We start from the raw sequence: 17,495 nt of genomic DNA, 5'->3' as shown, positions 1-17,495 counted from the left end.
AGCGAGCGATATTTTTGACAAAGCACGGTTGAGAGCGCTGTAATCGTGGTGCATTCGGGCGCACAGAGCGTGCTGTCACGTGGTAGTTTTTATACTCCGCGGGCTTTAGTTTTTCCCGAATAAAAAGGCCCACGCTAAGTCTATCTCGTTGGAAGTGCTAGGATTGGGCAATACTTGTGGAGCTCCACAACTTTCCTATTGACGCTTGAACGTTTAAATCTATACTTGAAAAGTTAATTAATTTATCTCGGCTAATTACTCAAATAAAGACGAGCGAGAAATGGTAGTGAAAGTTTAGATATACGCTAACAACATCCGCGGGATTTCTGTTCTGAAGAACGCATTGGTTTTTTCAAAATCCTGGCTCAAGTTGGATGGGACACCGTGTACACACACACACACACACACACACACACACACACACACACACACACACACACACACACACACACACACACACACATATATATATATATATATATATATATATATATATATAACGGGGTTTGGAAAGCTGGTCGGGCCCCAGCCCCTCCCACCCCTACCCCTCCTGGAACAATGAAAACTCCGCCTATGGCCCCATGTGTTATGTACCACACTGCAAAACTGCAATAAATTATTATTATTATTATTATTATTATCATCATCATCATCATCATCATCATTATTATTATTATTATTATTATTTATTCTTTCTTTTTTGAAGATGGCGCCGAGTAAAGACACCTGTATTTTGTGCTCCCGGTCTTTTTTGAGCAAACAGCAATTCTTTCACTGTGCTTCCTGCGGACAACGTGCACACGCCAAGTGTACTGCGTGGCCGGAATATGGCGTCGAGCTGCTGAAGTCGGGCGAGCGGGCATTTGTAACTTGAGCCAGAAGGCCGCCATTTCTCTGGTTAAGCTTAGAACGGACACGATAGATGCATTGGGGGATAGAGGCATACAGCTTCGCTGTAAAAGTTTTAAGAATATATAATCACCGCTCTGCTAGCACGGACTCTGGACCTTGCTTTAGCACTGTTCGGTTGTTGTCATTGACCTTACTTCGCTGCCGACGTAATCGCGCTGACCTCTTTCTTTTCAAACTCCTGCACGGTTTCCTCACCTGCTCCGAGCACGTCTGTTGTATCACGTTTCATATACCGAGTAAGATCACCAATGAACATGGACCTTTACATGTTCCTGCCTGTAATCACCAACACTCAACCGTCCACAGAGTACTCAGTCTTAATACGCTTAATACGATCTCGACATTTTTCATCACTCGCTGTCATTGTTCTGAACCTAGCTTTGCGTTGTCATAGTTTCGCACAGTGTTCTACTGCCATTCGTTTTTTCTTTTGTATCCACCTTGCACCTTGTATTGAACTCTTTTTTTCAAAGGTATTCTTTTCAGTGATTGGGTTTTTACTTGTATTCCTCTGCGGCTTTTTTTATTATATGCACGCCAGTGCTCAGTGCTTAATATTGTTACGTAGGAAGACGCAGACGAAAAGCTATATACAGGTATATTTACAGGGAAATACGCCGCACTTGGCCAAGAGGCAACAGCCCGCGCTAGCGTCTAATCGTCTGCGTCATCGTTACACTGCTCGCCTCTTCGTGATCGCATATGCTGTTCCGTAGCACTACCCCCGGCGGCAAAAGCGCCGTCCCGGAGCGACTAAAGGCCGAAATCGGAAGCAGTGTAGTAGGCCTGGAGCCTACTGACGTGCACGACATTACTAGATGCCAGAGTAGAGGACCAGATGAGCTCACATGAGCAATTTCGTACGTCACAAGCGTTACCTGGCGTAGCACACGGTAGGGCCCTGTGTATCGCGAAAGGAGCTTTTCTGAAAGTCCGACGTGACGAGAGGGCGACCACAGGAGCACGAGCGCACCAGGCGAAAACTGTACGTCACGGTGGCGGGCGTTGTACTGACGCTGCTGCGTGGTTTGCGAGGCCGTCAGTCGAGTACGGGCAAGCTGGCGTCGCGCGCATACTCGCTTGTTGAGATCGCAACAGGACGAAGGGCTGTGCCAAGGGGCAAGGTCGGTTCGCGACCGTACAGTAGATAAAATGGAGAAAATTCGGCGGTGTTGCGCCGGTAAGAATCATACGCAAATTTGACGTAAGGAAGGGCAATGTCCCAGTCGTGGTGGTCCTTGGAAACGTACTTGGACAGCATATCAGTAAGAGTACGGTTTAACCGCTCTGTCAGGCCATTGGTTTGAGGATGGTATGAGGTAGTCAGCTTGTGTTGAGTGGAGCAGGAACGCACAATGTCGACGATAACTTTCGAGAGGAAGTTACGACCACGGTCAGTAAGCTGCTGTCGCGGGGCGCCATGAAGCAAGATAAAGTCACGCAAGAGAAAGTCCGCGACGTCAGTGGCGCAAGTGGTAGGAAGAGCCTGCGTGATAGGGTATCGGGAGGCGTAATCAGTTGCGACGGCTACCCATTTGTTCCCGGAGGATGACGTGGGAAAGGGACCGAGAAGGTCTATTCCAACACGAAAGAACGGTTCCACAGGGACGGTGATGGGCTGGAGATGACCGGCAGGTAGCACCTGAGGTGTTTTCCGACGCTGGCAGGGATCACAGGCAGGAACATAGCGTCGGACGGAGCGAGCGAGACTAGGCCAAATAGAAGCGGCGGCGGGCGCGGTCGTACGTGCGGGTTACCCCAAGATGTCCTGCAGTGGGTGAGTCATGCATCTCAAAGAGCACAGTCTGTCGTAGATGTTTTGGCACGACAAGAAGAAGATCAGAGCTGTCAGGGAGGAAGTTCCTTTGGTACAGAATGCCTCCCTGGAGGCCATATCGGCAAACGGAGGCGTCGGTATGTGTATAGCGCAGACGCTCGATGAGTGCTCGCAGCGATAGGTCTCGGTACTGCTCATCGGCCATGTTAGCGAAGGTAGACACAGAGAAAATGCCGTTGGCGGTAATACTGTAGGCGTCGTCAGGCTCGTCGACCGGGTAGCGAGGCATGCAGTCAGCGTCCTTACGTAGTCGGCCAGATTTATAGATGACAGAATACGAATATTCTTGGAGGCGTAAGGCCCAGCGACCAAGTCTTCCTGTAGGATCTTTCAGTGAGCATAACCAGCAAAGGGCGTGATGGTCTGTGACAACGCAAAAGGGTCGGCCATATAAGTATGGGCAGAATTTGGCTACCGCCCAAACTAGGGCCAGACACTCACGCTTAGTAGTGGAATAGTTGCGCTCCGCGGGTGAGAGGAGCCTGCTGGCGTGAGCGATAACACAGTCGTGGCGCGCTGGCGTTGAGCCAGTACTGTGCCAATTCCGTGACCGCTGGCATCAGTACGGACTTCGGTAGGCGCAGAAGGATCGAAAAGGGCCAGGACGGGAGGCGTTGCAAGAAGGTCGATTAGATGCGAGAAAGCAGAGGCCTCGTTATCGCCCCACTGGAAAGGGGCGTCTTTTCTCAAAAGCTCAGTTAGTGGTCGTGCTACGGCGGCGAAATTTTTCACAAAACGGCGGAAGTACGAACAAAGGCCGATGAAGCTGCGCACATCCTTGACACACTTCGGAACAGGGAAGTGCATAACAGCATGGATCTTGCCTGGGTCCGGTTGCACTCCGTTCGCGTCAACGAGATGTCCAAGGACGGTAATCTGGCGATGGCCGAATTGGCACTTTGAAGCGTTTGAGTTGCAGATCGGCTGGACGAAAAACGTCCAGGACTGCTGAGAGGCGCTCGAGGTGGGTAGCGAACGTTGGAGAGAATACTATAACGTCGTCCAAGTAGCACAGGCACGTGGACCATTTGAAACCGTGAAGAAGGGAGTCCATCATGCGTTCAAAAGTGGCAGGAGCGTTACATAGACCGAACGGCATCACTTTGAATTGAAAAAGACCGTCGGGTGTTACTAAGGCAGTCTTCTCGCGGTCGAGATCGTCCACAGCAATCTGCCAGTAGCCGGAGCGAAGGTCAATAGGGCAGAAATAGCGAGCACCGTGGAGGCAGTCAAGGGCGTCATCAATCCGAGCTAGGGGATACACGTCCTTTTGGTAACCCTGTTAAGGTGCCGATAATCCAAGCAAAAGCGCCATGAGCCATCCTTCTTTTTTACCAGCACAACAGGTGACGCCCATGGACTACATGACGGTTCAATAATGTTCTTGGCAAGCATTTTGCGAACTTCGGTGTGAATAACTTGACGCTCAGCCGGTGATACTCGATACGAGCGGAGATGAATAGGAGGGGCATCGCCGGTATTAATGCGATGTTTGACAGCTGTTGTTTGGCCCAAAGGACGATCGTTAAAATAAAAAATATCGTGGTAGGAAAACAGAACACGGTAGAGCTCACGAGTGTGCTCGGACGGCATGTCGGGTGCAATCATATTCTGTAAGTCGGCGATGGTACAAGTTGCCGACTACGATGGTACAGGAGGATCGGCTGAATTGTTGTCTACTGCAATAGATGCTACTGAGTGATCCTCTAATGAGCAAAGCGGAGCCAGAGACATCCCGCGTGGCAGTACTTGTGTCGTCAAGCCAAAATTGACCACTGTCAGGCAGACGCAATTCGCCGTAATAGATAAAACTGTATGAGTTACTATGATCCCGTGTGTAAGGAGGACGTCTTGCATAGGAGCCGCGATATAGTGATCGCCGGGGACGGGTGCGAATGACACTAACTCAATGTAAGTCATTGCCGAAGGGGGCAAGCGAACGAAGTCGACGGAACTGAGGCGACTAGGTGTGGTTCAGCGGGATCCAGAACAGGCAGGTCAAGGCGGAGAGTACTGGCGGAACAATGGATGAGAGCAGAATGTGCGGAGACGAAGTCTAAGCCGAGGATGATGTCGTGGGGACAATGGGCGATGACTGTGAACAGCACGATAGTGGAGCGATCGGTGAAGGAGACGCGGCGACACATATACCAATTACGGGGGCTGTTCCACCATCGGGGACGCGGACAACAGGCGTCGTGGCGGGCGTGATTATTTTCTTCAGTCGGTTACGAAGGTCAGCGCTCATTACCGACAAGTGCGCCCCAGTTTCGATAAGAGCAGACAAAGAAACACTGTCGACTTGCATGTCAAGAAGGTTCAGATGAGTGGGCAACATCAGTAGATGATTTGGCGGCGTAGGGAGCAATGCAGCGTCACCTCGAGGCGCTGCATCGTCTAGTTTTCCAGCTGGGAGCGGTGTCCGAAGGTAGTCGGCGAAAATCAGCGATGGGGCTGGGGAGAGCGAGATTGTCGTCGTTGGGGCGAAGGCGAACGAGAATAGGGGCGGTTCGGCGCAGGAGAATCAGTGGCGGCATTATCGGAGCGTGCGGCATAGGGACGAGAAGGGCCACCTGGGGACGAGAGTAGGCACTATAAGTAGACCGGGTCGGGGAACTGCAGCGACTGCGACAGTGCCGAGAAATGTGCCCGATTCGATGGCAGTGAAAACAAATGGGCTTGTCGTCAGCAGTGCGCCATTCAGATGGGTTGCGGAAACGTGGTGGGTAAGAAGATGCGGGACGGGACCGAATCGAAGAAGCCGGGTGGGTATCAGGGCGATGGGCCGAGCAGATGTGTGAAGATCCATGTTTTCGAACTCCTGGCGGACAACTGCCTGGATCGGGAAACCGTGATTGCAGGTGCGTTGGTGGGGCTGGAGTCGAAGACAGCCGGATGGGCGGCCTCGAACTCACGCCGGACCATCGTTGTGACATTGCCAGTGTTGTTGGGACGAAGAGCGTTGGCACAGGAAAATGTCGCTGGGGTGTTCGGCAGATGGGCAAACTGCTGGTCAATACGTCGGCTTTTACTGAGTTCCAGGCGGTGGAACTCTTTTATAACTGCATCCACGGTCGCCACGTTGCTGAAAACGAGCAAGTTGAAGGGGCCATCGGCAGTGCCTTTCAGGATGTGGGAGACATTGTCGGACTCAGTCATGTGTGCGTCAACTTTGCGGCACAGAGCCAAGACGTCCTGAATGTACGTGACGTAGGGCTCCGTTGACGTCTGCACGCGGCCGGAAAGCGCCTTCTGCGCGGCAAGTAGGTGACCGTATGGGTTGCCGAACAAGTCTCGGAGCTTTTGCTTAAGCGAATCCGAACTGGTGAGCTCATTTTCGTGCGTCCGAAACCAAATTCGAGGTGTGCCACCGAGGTAAAAGACTACGTTGGCGAGCATGGTAGTAGAGTCCCACCGGTTATTGCGGCTGACGTGTTCGTACAGACTGATGCAGTCGTCGACGTCTTCCCCATCTTTGCCCGAGAATACGCCAGGATCACGGGGAGCGGGGAGAGTGATGTAGGTGGTCGAAGTGGCAGCAGGTGCCGGAGGCGGCTGAGTCGAGTTGTCATCGCGGCAGGCTATGAAGGAAGGCTCGACGTACCGTCCACTGCGAAGCTCCGAGACGAGGTACAGGGAACGTCCACGTCCACCAGATATGTTGCGTAGGAAGACGCAGACGGAAAGCTATATACAAACATATTTACCAGGGGAATACGCCGCACTTGGCCAAGAGGCAACAGCCCGCGCTAGCGTATAATCGTCGTCGTCGTCTTTACACTGCTCGCCTCTTCGTTATCGCATATACTGTTCGGTAGCAATATTGTTCCTGGACAAGGTAAATAAAGCGTCATTAATTATTAATTAATTGCTGAATAATAAATGATTTATTTATTTATTTTGTGTGTCTTGACCCGACGATTCTCGGCCTATAGTTGCACAAGTCATTTTTGGACAGGCCCACTTAGTATGAATTTATTTTAGTGTGGAATAAATAAAGATTATTATTATTATTATTATTATTATTATTATTATTATTATTATTCCCTACTGACCTTCGCGGGTGCTGCACACCTACTATTTATATATGGCGTCAGCAGTCAATGTCCCAAACACTTGGCATGTAATTATGTGTGTTCTGTGCGAATAAATTAGTAGGAAGTCAGCCCTCTGTGGACCTTATTTCTGCGGTCATGTCTTGTTTAATGCACAATGGTTCACCTATCGGGCCACATCAACTAGACCGAATATCAGTTTCAGTGAGTGAGGCGCTTGAGATGTTGCTACTGTAAGACTACTAGCGTAACTCCTCCTAGCCCCATTAACACAAAATCTCAGCAATGTTATATATAAGTGGATCAGTTTTAACAGTCAGAAGATAACAAAAACGCTGAGATAAAATTTCTTAGGCACCATTTCGGGGCTGCTTGACAGTAAAACATAAAGCTATCAATAAACACTGCGTGTAAAAATTGTATAATCTCGCGTGTGCATTTTTAACCTGTGATTCATGCCCGGCAAACCATTCATTAATTAGAATAGTTAAAACGACAGGAACCTAACGTAATCCCAGCTCGAGCATGCACCCAAGAAGTCGCCAAGGGGCCGCGTTGTCGGCTGGCGATTTACGTTCCATAAGTGCGAACGTTTTTCTGCAAAACAGCGAACAGATTGCACGCCACTCCAACGAGAGAGTGTCCACGATGGCTCCGAAAGCGTCTCCGAAAGAGATAGGACAAGAAACCGAACACCACAGCTCGCTCTGCGCGATGCTAAGGTGGTGTTACATTTCAGAAAGTGGAACATGTTTGTATCGCTTTTCTCCTGACTCGCTCAAAAGTATCCACGCTGCTGTCAACCTTGGTGAGTACTGATATCGATAAGGAAACTGATATTTTTAAACGGTTTGCAATCGGCCGTCAACTACACTCTAAAAACTAGGAAGGGTATCGCAGGAGTGAAGCGGCCGGTTCACTCTTCAAAGCGTCGTTTTACTCTCGCAAAATGTCGAGGAGAGTGAAATGCATTGTTCACTCTGTCACCAAGGAGAGAGTGAAATGTGCTTTTCACTCTCCCCGTCAGAGAGAGAGTAGAATGCGTGTTATACGCTTGCGGCAATAGAGAACAAAACGTAGCGTAATCTTCTGCTTCAACTGTAGGTGGCTGGCCCCGAACATGGCAATGTATCATTCATGCACGCTGAGTAAAGAACACATCGTTTTGCTTCTAGGAGAACAGGCCGCCGCAGTTCAAAGGAACGCGTAGCGAGCGCTCTACTTTTTCACTCGGAGTTGCTCCACAGCGCGCGCGCGCGCTCAAGATCGCGGAACAACACAGCACCGGAGAAAGGTGATCCGTCCAGCGAGCAGCAACGAAGGCCAGCCAAGGGCGATCGTGTGTCAGCCATCTTGCGTCGCCACGAAAACACGACAGTCGTTCGTCACGCCTTGGATATAACAACAAATCCTGCACGGTAAGTGAATTCTAACTTAGGTGCACATTCTCCGTATATGTCATGCTATCGCCAGGAAGTCGTCGCTGCGCTTAGCCGACGCGATTGACAAAGGACTAGGCATACGCGCCGTCTCTCGATGTCAATCGAAAAAGCCAGTCGTCGCGATAACTGCATGTGATTTTATCACTTTGCCGTTGTTCGTAAGAGCTTTAGAAATCACAAACGCTGCCAGAACTATGGTATGTTCAATAAGACGCCAGGCGAGAGGACGCTTAGAATGGTTCGTTCACCAGCCCGTGATTCCGAGCCTATGCGGAGCGTGATTAGCGTGCGTTTTGTGTGTTTGAATTTATTCAGTTTGGCAGTGTACTGTGTACGGAATGCTGTTGAACTGAGGAATCACATAACAGAAGGCGTCATTTTGCTGGCAGCATGCTTTTTTTATAAATAAACCGCGCGCTTGACGGTGCCTCGCGCAGGGGGAATCTGCGACCACTGAAGTTACGTGCAGCACCAGTGCTAGTTAGAAACTTTGCCGCAGGCATTCAGCTGCATGCTGAAAGGGGTCAGTTGGGCGCGTTATCTTGAACTTACTGAAAACGCATGAGGAATCCATGTTTTATGCTGAAAAAAAGTATAAACCCCATATAAGCGATCTTGCGCGCGGCAGCTACAAGCGACGGGATGGAGATGGCTGACGTTAACATCAGCGTCCCGGGCGTCACGAGCAAGCGCCGAACAGCACTTTGTGCCATGCAGCAGGAGACGGCTGCATTGATTCACGAACACCTACGCGACCGCCTCCTCGTCTACACTGACGGCTCCGTTTCCAGCGATGGTTCCGCTGCTGCCGCGTGCACGGCACCGGACATTTCTGCGTCCCGGCAGTGCCGTCTCCGTTTCCCTGCCTCATCGACAGTCGCCGAGCTCGCGGCCATCGACCTCGCGGCTGACCTTCTTCACGAGTGCGGTGCTTCGTCTGCTGCGATCCTGACAGACTCGCGCGCGGCTCTGTCTATGCTGCAGAAAGACTACGCCGGTCTCCCACTTGTGTAGCGCGTGGGATCGAAACTGCGCCACGTCCTAGATCAGGGCTGCGACTTGGTTTTGCAGCGGGTCCCCGCGCACATTGGCCTCCCCGGAAACGAAGCAGCCGACACACAGAACACCTATACAAACTTAGAGAAGGGAAACTGTACCTTCCACAGTGCTACGGAAATAAGCGTAGCGGTGGCGTCGTGAACTAAAGTATGTGACCACGGGTGGCGCTGCACAACAGGAAACGGAAACGGGGTTTTGCACAGTATGGTCGCTTTACCTACTGGGTTCTGGCTGATGCGCATCGATCGTGCTCGCGCCAGTTAGGTTGCTGTGTGGCAAACGTAGCGCCTACATATGTATGTAGGCGCTACGTTTGCCACACAGCAACCAAACTGGCGGGAGCACGATCAAGGCGCAGCAGAATATATGTAGCGCGGAGTCATATCGAGTTAAGGCACACTCTGAACTGACTTTTAAGGGCATCCCGAGCGGTTTTTCGTTTATTACGCCGCCGTTACCCCGAGTTGTGCCGCCGCGCTCCAGCTGTTGCATTTCGTGTAGGGCTACTGACAGAGTGCGGTTTCCAGGTGGCACGATGGCCTCGACTGGAATAAACGCACACACCAAAGATTGAGTAAGCTTGAAAATATTTTATTTGCATTTTACAAGTACAACAAAAAGCACACGTCTACGGATTCACACAAACGCGGTTACATAGTCAAAAACATAGTCAAGAAATGGCTCATTAATAAGGGTAGCACAGACGCACAAGAAAGAAGACCTAAGCTACAAAACGTACAGTCGGCTGCTAAACATAACTTCCCTGTCACCGCGTGTCACTTTTATACAGCATCTTTAGAGCACTACCAGGCCGGGTAATTTGGCGAAAAGAACGCAACAGCTTACGGCCGTCAGCTGCCTCTTCCTTACGGGTGTCATAATTATCCTAATCTCCGCATCAACGTCGTGCAAGTCCGCATACAGGTATCTGTATCTGAACCACATGTGCCAGCTTAATACATGTGTAGTGAAATTATGATAACCACTGCGTCTTATCAAACGTATTGGTTTTGCAAATGCGCATTACAGCTGACGGAACGACATACTGTAAGTGAAGCACAAGAGAACAAGGACAAAAGGAGGATGCAACACTTGAAGAAGAAGTGAAGAATTAGTAGGCGTACAGCAAACAAGCGATGACGGAGAACACACAATGATGCATCGGGTGTTCTGTGACATCGGTTTGCGTACTTACGGTGTTATGGAGATCAACGGCATAAAAACGTACCTTCAAGCGTATTCCGTCAACCTCCGCCGCATTCATTATGATAATCAACGCCTAAACAAAATGAGGCACTATTTTTTGTCAAGAGTAGACCTCTTTACAGCAAGTCTGTGTAATGACTCGCAGACGAAACCAGCATGCTTTCGAAAATGTTTTACCGCCGTAGTATTCGAACGCCAACGGCCAGGAAACACATCGATACCAATAGGCTGTCGGCTGTCGGTGGTTAATCAAGTGGAAAAACCTTGACGCTATGACTAAAAAGCAGCTTCAACAATCAAATTTAAAAAAAAAATCAACTGCCTATTTGCCTGAGGTAAAAAAACATCCTTAGACACCTCGATTGTTCATGTCAATGGTTTGTGTAAATTAAAGAAATCAGCATGTTCAGCGCCCCTAGCAGAGAAAGCACCAATTAAAGTATTCAACCAAATTATAGTAGCTCCACTTGCGCGCTTACGCTGAAACGCGCCTCGATTGATTTTTCGCCCTCTGTGGCCATTTGTTGAACTTGAGAGTGTGCGGGGCCTGGCCGACACCCTTGCGAAGCAAGCTCTCTCGGCTCGCTTCCCCCTCGCCACCTCTGTCACTCGCTTCGACGTGGCGAAGGGGAACCAGCGCTGGATAGGCGGCGCGTCGAAAAGATAGAGTTACTGTATATGCTACCGTAGGTAGCAGAGTTGCGCGTAGGTCCGCCATCTTGCCTGAGAAGCAACCAAGTCTATGCGGCGAAGCCGCACTCCGTTTTTGCAGGCGACATGCCTAGCGTATCGTCGATCGACCGTGGGCGCTTTTGCATCGCTGTGCACCGCTTTTCCGCCTAATCGCAAACAAAGCGCATCGAAACAGCTGACTGGATTAGATTGTGAAGAAAAAGGCGCTGCCCTTTTTTAGCGCGCGCCGTAAGATGCAGCGCGTATATTAGTTGTTTTTTGGACTTGCATTCACCTGTGCACTTTCTCCGCCCTAATAACGCATGGGCACTCGCGTATCTAGAATAGATTGTGTATTCTATATACGCCGATCAGATGCAGCATTCGTGAACCGCGACGGTAACGATTAGATCGCAACGAATAAACTTAGGGAATATGGTGATGTTATTTTATAGATTCCGGAAATCCTACAAAAAGTTTTGTGCGAAAAAGCTACTTCACAAGGTAGTATAAGGTTCGAAATAACATAGCGTATTAAAAACTGGACGAACGTTAGTAATTGAGGTGAACAATCAGATACGTCTATAACCTTCATTCGCTTGAATACTGCTTGGCACTCAGGTTTTGTTTCAATAGAGATAAATACGCTACTAAGAGCAGTGCTCTTTTAGCATGTAAACAGTAACAAAAAGCACCGAGCCGCAACTGCCTCTTTTTTTGGCAGTAAAATCACAATGCGAATTTCAGAGAAAAAAGCAAAAACACTAGTGTATGTGCGTGCAAATATTTTGATGTAGTGAGCTTTATCAAGTGGTGCTCTTTTACAAAGGGAACGGTACTAAATATAATGAGGCCCATACTTGCTTATGTGCCATAGCTCTCAACATGTAGCCAGTCTAAAATATTACTGGTCAATCAATGACCAACCAACCATTGATATTTCGACTCTGGTACCCCATTAGATCTTGTGTAGGAACATATCCATCTACCAGCAAGCAATGGTTATCAGCTACACCTGCAAGTGTGATTTCATTATGTGCCTTTTCACTGCAGGGATACCAAAAGTAGCCTTCTGTGGGAGTGTAGCGGAAGTTTTTCTCACAGGATTGACATAGCTACATTATAGGGAATAATTCAAAACACAGTTAGGCCCTTACCGTATGTTAAATGACGACATTCATTCCTCTTGCATCCTGCTTCACATAAGCTGTAGTGGATTAAATATATTTACTTAGTAGTAACCTCTTTCATATTCAGAAACAACCCAAGCAGTGCATAATCATGAAAATGTGAGCTGGCTTTTTTACGACACTTCTGTGAAAGCAGTGTGGTGCATCACATGCAGAAAACTGGTAATTCCAGCTAAATCTCCTGTATAACTCTACGTGCTTCCATTATTTAAAAAAAATCCAGACTTGCAGTAGCTTTTAATATTCCAGCTGTAGATTTTTTAGCACAGCCCAATAAGCACGTAGCTCTTAGTCAAGCAATTTCATCTCATACACACTTGACGCAATAGGCAGTTGACTGAAAATTTGTTTGTTCAGGTGTCTTTACCTGAACACCCTTCACTAGTTTTACAAAGGAAGAAAAACAATTACTGCAGTAAGGTGTCACGAGGCAGGCCGACGAAACAAACGTGAGATGCGCTGAGCACGTTGCGTTGTTGCTACACAGCTAGCACGCACGTGAACAGCGAACGGCAAGATCGGCCGGATTGGATTTGAATTTGACTGGCGATAACTTGTGTGAATCCAGTTCGCTGCAGCGGTGGCGTCGGGAAATACAAAAATTGGCCCGAACATCTGCTTCTCCGCAATGCACGGTTGCTTGGCTACCACGTGATGACGTTCTGCCAATAGAGGCGCTAGCGGCGTGATAAAACAGACGCGCAACTCTGCTACCTGCGGTAGCACATACAGTAACTCTACGAAAAGCATAGAGTTACTATACTGACTCTAGAGGACAAGCTACCCATAGGGCCCATGCATTGAAATCGGGAACCGCAAGAGCGCCGCCATGTTGCTACGCGCCGAGGTTGCCAGCTCCTGAGACGCTTGCTAGACTTGGTGACAGTAGTCAGTTTTAATCCGGCAACCGTAGCAGCGTAGCAGCATGGCGTCTCGCTTGTGGTGTCGTGATGTGTGCGTGCAGCCGTGTGTTTGGGCTTTATATGTTGGTTCTTTATTCTATGTTGCGGGACTGTGTGGGTGTGGTCCGTGTTGGCCGTACAGGTGGCAGTTATGCAACCGAGGGATCATCCTGTTGAAGTTTCCGGCGGTATGCGGTTTTCAGCGGTCACGCCTGTTGCAGAAGTGTCACTCGACGAGGTTACGAGCTTGAAGCTGTGGTCAGATACCTCGTTGGCGTTCCGTAATTCTCTTCGCACGGACGCGGTATGTTGCAAAAGCCGCTTTCGCGATCTATCGTCGCGACGATAGATCGGGTTTTTTTATTATTATAAGTACTGATCCAGCTGTAGGGCACATGTAACCGACAAACGGAAGTCTCAGGAGAGCACCCGAGATTATAATAAAGCAGGCGGCGCAGGAACTCCAGGGCACCCAAGGGACAGTGGGGGGATCAAAGCTCGAAGCAGAACGGTACATAGGTTGGGGCCGCCGAGGCAAATGTGTGCCAGGGAGTGTTCGCACGGACAGCTCCCCTGGCACGGGCAGCAGTGCCTCGCGAGGTCGAGATACATTAAAGGCACCTGCGCCCATGATCTTTCTTTTGCCTCGGTGCAGTGAGCACGATTAACGAGAATAATATGGAGAGCATCCGGTGCAGTCGCGAATGCGTCATGGCAAATGTAGCTCGCGTCGCCTGGCGTGTGTAGTAACATCAGAGTTGGTTGTGTGAACTTTATGCATAATACGCTTTGTTACGGTACCTTAACGGAATGGGTCTAGAGGACGGTGTTGGTACATTTTTTCGTACCGCCCTAATCCTATACCCCCCACTACAAACACACACACATACCCCCCCCCCCTTTTTTTTATGTATACATACGATTCCTTACCATGACGGATCATAGCCTCCTTTACTTTTGAACAATAGAGGAGGCTATGGACGGATTGAACAGTTCAAGTTGTCAACTTGTCAATAACTGTCATAGGAATTGCTGTAATAAACACAATTCCACGATCGGATTGTTTACTCTCATTTTTTGTTGTAACACTGAGGACTACATAGAACTTTATTTTGCATATGTGAGAGAAGCATGTGGATATCACGAGCTTAAGCCAATGTGCGATACACAGACAAAGCAGCTGCTACAACATGAACTGCATTGAGGGCCACACAACACATACGTAATTAAAGGTGCAAAATATAGGAGGAAGCTTCAAAATACGTTCTGTAGCACTGCAAAGTATAACATATATTGTATGTGTACAATAAATGTTCAAAAAACAATGCATCAATGTCCCATTTGCCTTCAAGTTTATTATCAAGTTCAAGTTTACTGAAGTTTATTATGAGCATATGTACAACAGGAATCTGTTGACACCCGCAGTCAAGGTGGCTGTTCGAGGTGTGCTGGCTGCCTCAGTGTAAGAAAAAGAAATTGGGTGAATGTCGACACCAGTGCCACTGCTTCTTGCCTCTGACCTGCACGTGCCTCCGCGGCATCTTTGTGCACAAGTGTGCTGGCGTGGCGAGGCGTAGGAGTCATCCGAGAGAAAGAGTATTGTTTACATGGAAAAGTGGCTTTTCACATTGCCTGTCGCTTTCCCTCAAATGTTTCCTTGGCGACTAGGGTGACACACCCGCAGTCGAAGTGGCTGTTCGAGGTGTGCTGGCCGCCTAAAAGAAAAAAATTAGATGAATGTCGATACCAGTGCTATTGCTTTTTGCCTCTTACCTGCATTTGCCTCCACGGCCTATTGGCTTGCGGAGTAAGTATGAGGGAGCTGCTGTGGCTAGGCGTAGTCATTGTCTAAGCAAAAAGAAAAGGCCATTCAAATGGGGAATTATGGGAATAAATGCAGTTGTTATGTCTGCTTCTTGCACTCTTCTTGCCTAAAAGTTTTCAAACATAGTGTCCAGTACACACCAGCACTCTGACTGCTTCTGCTTTTTACCTGCAGGTGTTGCTGCGAGATCCTTAGTATGGCTGCGTGCAGCATTGTAGCACTTGGTGGAGGCATTTGAAGTGGTAGCCAAAAATATAAAGAATCCTCCTTGTCTGCATGAATGCTTTCAATTTCTAAATGCAGTGGCAACTATCACTATTAGTTCAAGGCCACCCACATCTATGTGGCAAGTGCCATAGCTCGAAACTGAATTCTTTCTTTAGTGTTTCACAAGGCGTCTGATATGTCCACATTAGATGTGATGTGTTTGTTTTTATTTATCCCAGTGTGGAGAGAGCATCATTAAATTGTTTTTTTATTTTTGCGTGTCTTGTTTTTTGGTTTATTTCTGAATTTATCAACCAGCAGTCTCATGATGCTAAAGTGACTTATGTAATGGCAATCAGCTTTTGTTTTTGCAGAAAAACAACGCATTTCCTGACCCATTGTTTGACATCCTCTCACTCGCATAATTTTGCAGAGTATTCTACCTATATTGACATGCTTGACCTCCACTAAAGAGTCTTGCATTTTCAAATACGACTCTTTCCTTAAAATCATTTGACACTTCTCGTAATTTCTGTACCTTAGGCTTCTGATACTCTGCATTCACCATTTTTGCTTGTTTCTGACTAGAAATGTCTTCTTTAATTTAGAGCTTAAACTTTACCTTTGAAACACACGGAAGGGCTTGCCATTGCATATATGCATAAAAGGGAAACATGTTTCATTAAACATTTGCAAAATCCAAGTGAAGATTGATGAATGCAGCTTGAAGTGTGATATGACTGAATGAGCCATAAAAGTAACTCATTTCACTTGGTAAATTAAAACACATATTAGTGTGATGTACAAGATACGTTACACTAACGTGGTGGGTTCTCTTGCTTATACAGCAAAATAATCGGTGCGCGAGAAAAAACATTATCTTTGCATACCCCTTGTACACACTGATTTAAGGAAAATGAGCTGGAGCTGTCCACATGATCACTTATTTTACCTGCGAGTATACTCAACAAAAGTGTGTCCCAGCTGCTTAGTGGTATTTGAGAGTATGTCAGTATTGCATATGGTGCCTGTTGTCTCAAATAATTAATTTTGAAAATGCTCGCAGGGATCTGATGTGCATATCTGCCGTTTATGGATACATGTAAAAGACTCAGCATCAAGTGCAAGTGAACGGTCCCACAAACCCGGAGTCGATCATGCAAATAGATTCGCTGCACAAATTTGTGACCAGAAAAATATTCCACATGAAATGGCATGCAAGGAAGTGTTGAAAATATTGCACAGTTAATAAAACGCCTACGCTATTAATATGTGGGTTGATGCACTCGCTATGCAAAACGGAGGTGAGGCGTGCAGACAGGACACAAGAGTAGAGTATTTACAAGCAAACAACACGAGCGCTGCCCACTTCTCTACTCTTGTGTCCTGTCTGCACGCCTCACCTCTGTTTTGCATAATGAATCCTTACCAACTAGCTCAGCTTTCTGTCGTTCTAAGTCTCGATGCACTCGATTTCGTCCGCATTAGGCACTCGCCTCTTGATTACTTCGTGGCACAGAAATACTCCGCATCAGGCTGTTTTTCTGCTGTGGCCTTTGTAGAAGCATGATTGTTCAAAGTGCAACAATTAAACAGATTCTTTGAGTTGCTTGCGGCTTCGCCAGTACAATTCCGGTGCGCTGGTCCGCCTGTCCAGCAATTTCCTACTGAAGGGAAACCTGCAAATAAAAACACCGCTCCGCATGTAGAAAAATGCTCTACTGTGACGCTTCTCAAACGATTGTGATGCACCACAAGAGCTGCCTACTCGCGTGATATTCTCAACAAGGAGATACATTCGTTTACTTACATGTGAAGTTATATGCCAGATCACTTCGGGGCGTCGGTGGCACATAAGGCACGAGTTTGCGATTGCGTCCGATGTCGACGCGCGATCGCATGTCAAACCTAAACTGTACGAAACTACTGCGCATCCAAAAAACAGATTCGAAACCGAAATTCGCGTCATTCTTTATTGCATGAATGCGTACATCGTGATTTACATAAGTCACGGACTTAGCGATCGCTTTCTGTAAACCGAATATTAACATACCACCTTCATAAAGCCATCAGGTATGCGTTTTTAGATGACAAAGCATAAGGTGACCTGTACTTGCTTTCAGCTCTTTCAATAGTAATTGCGCTGGCCACATTGACCAGTAGCAACAGGGCGGCGCCCTAGAGGTTC

Source organism: Dermacentor variabilis, chromosome 3 (assembly GCF_050947875.1).
Source record: "Dermacentor variabilis isolate Ectoservices chromosome 3, ASM5094787v1, whole genome shotgun sequence".
NCBI classification, from domain to species: domain Eukaryota; kingdom Metazoa; phylum Arthropoda; class Arachnida; order Ixodida; family Ixodidae; genus Dermacentor; species Dermacentor variabilis.
Note: the sequence above shows the minus strand (reverse complement) of the source record.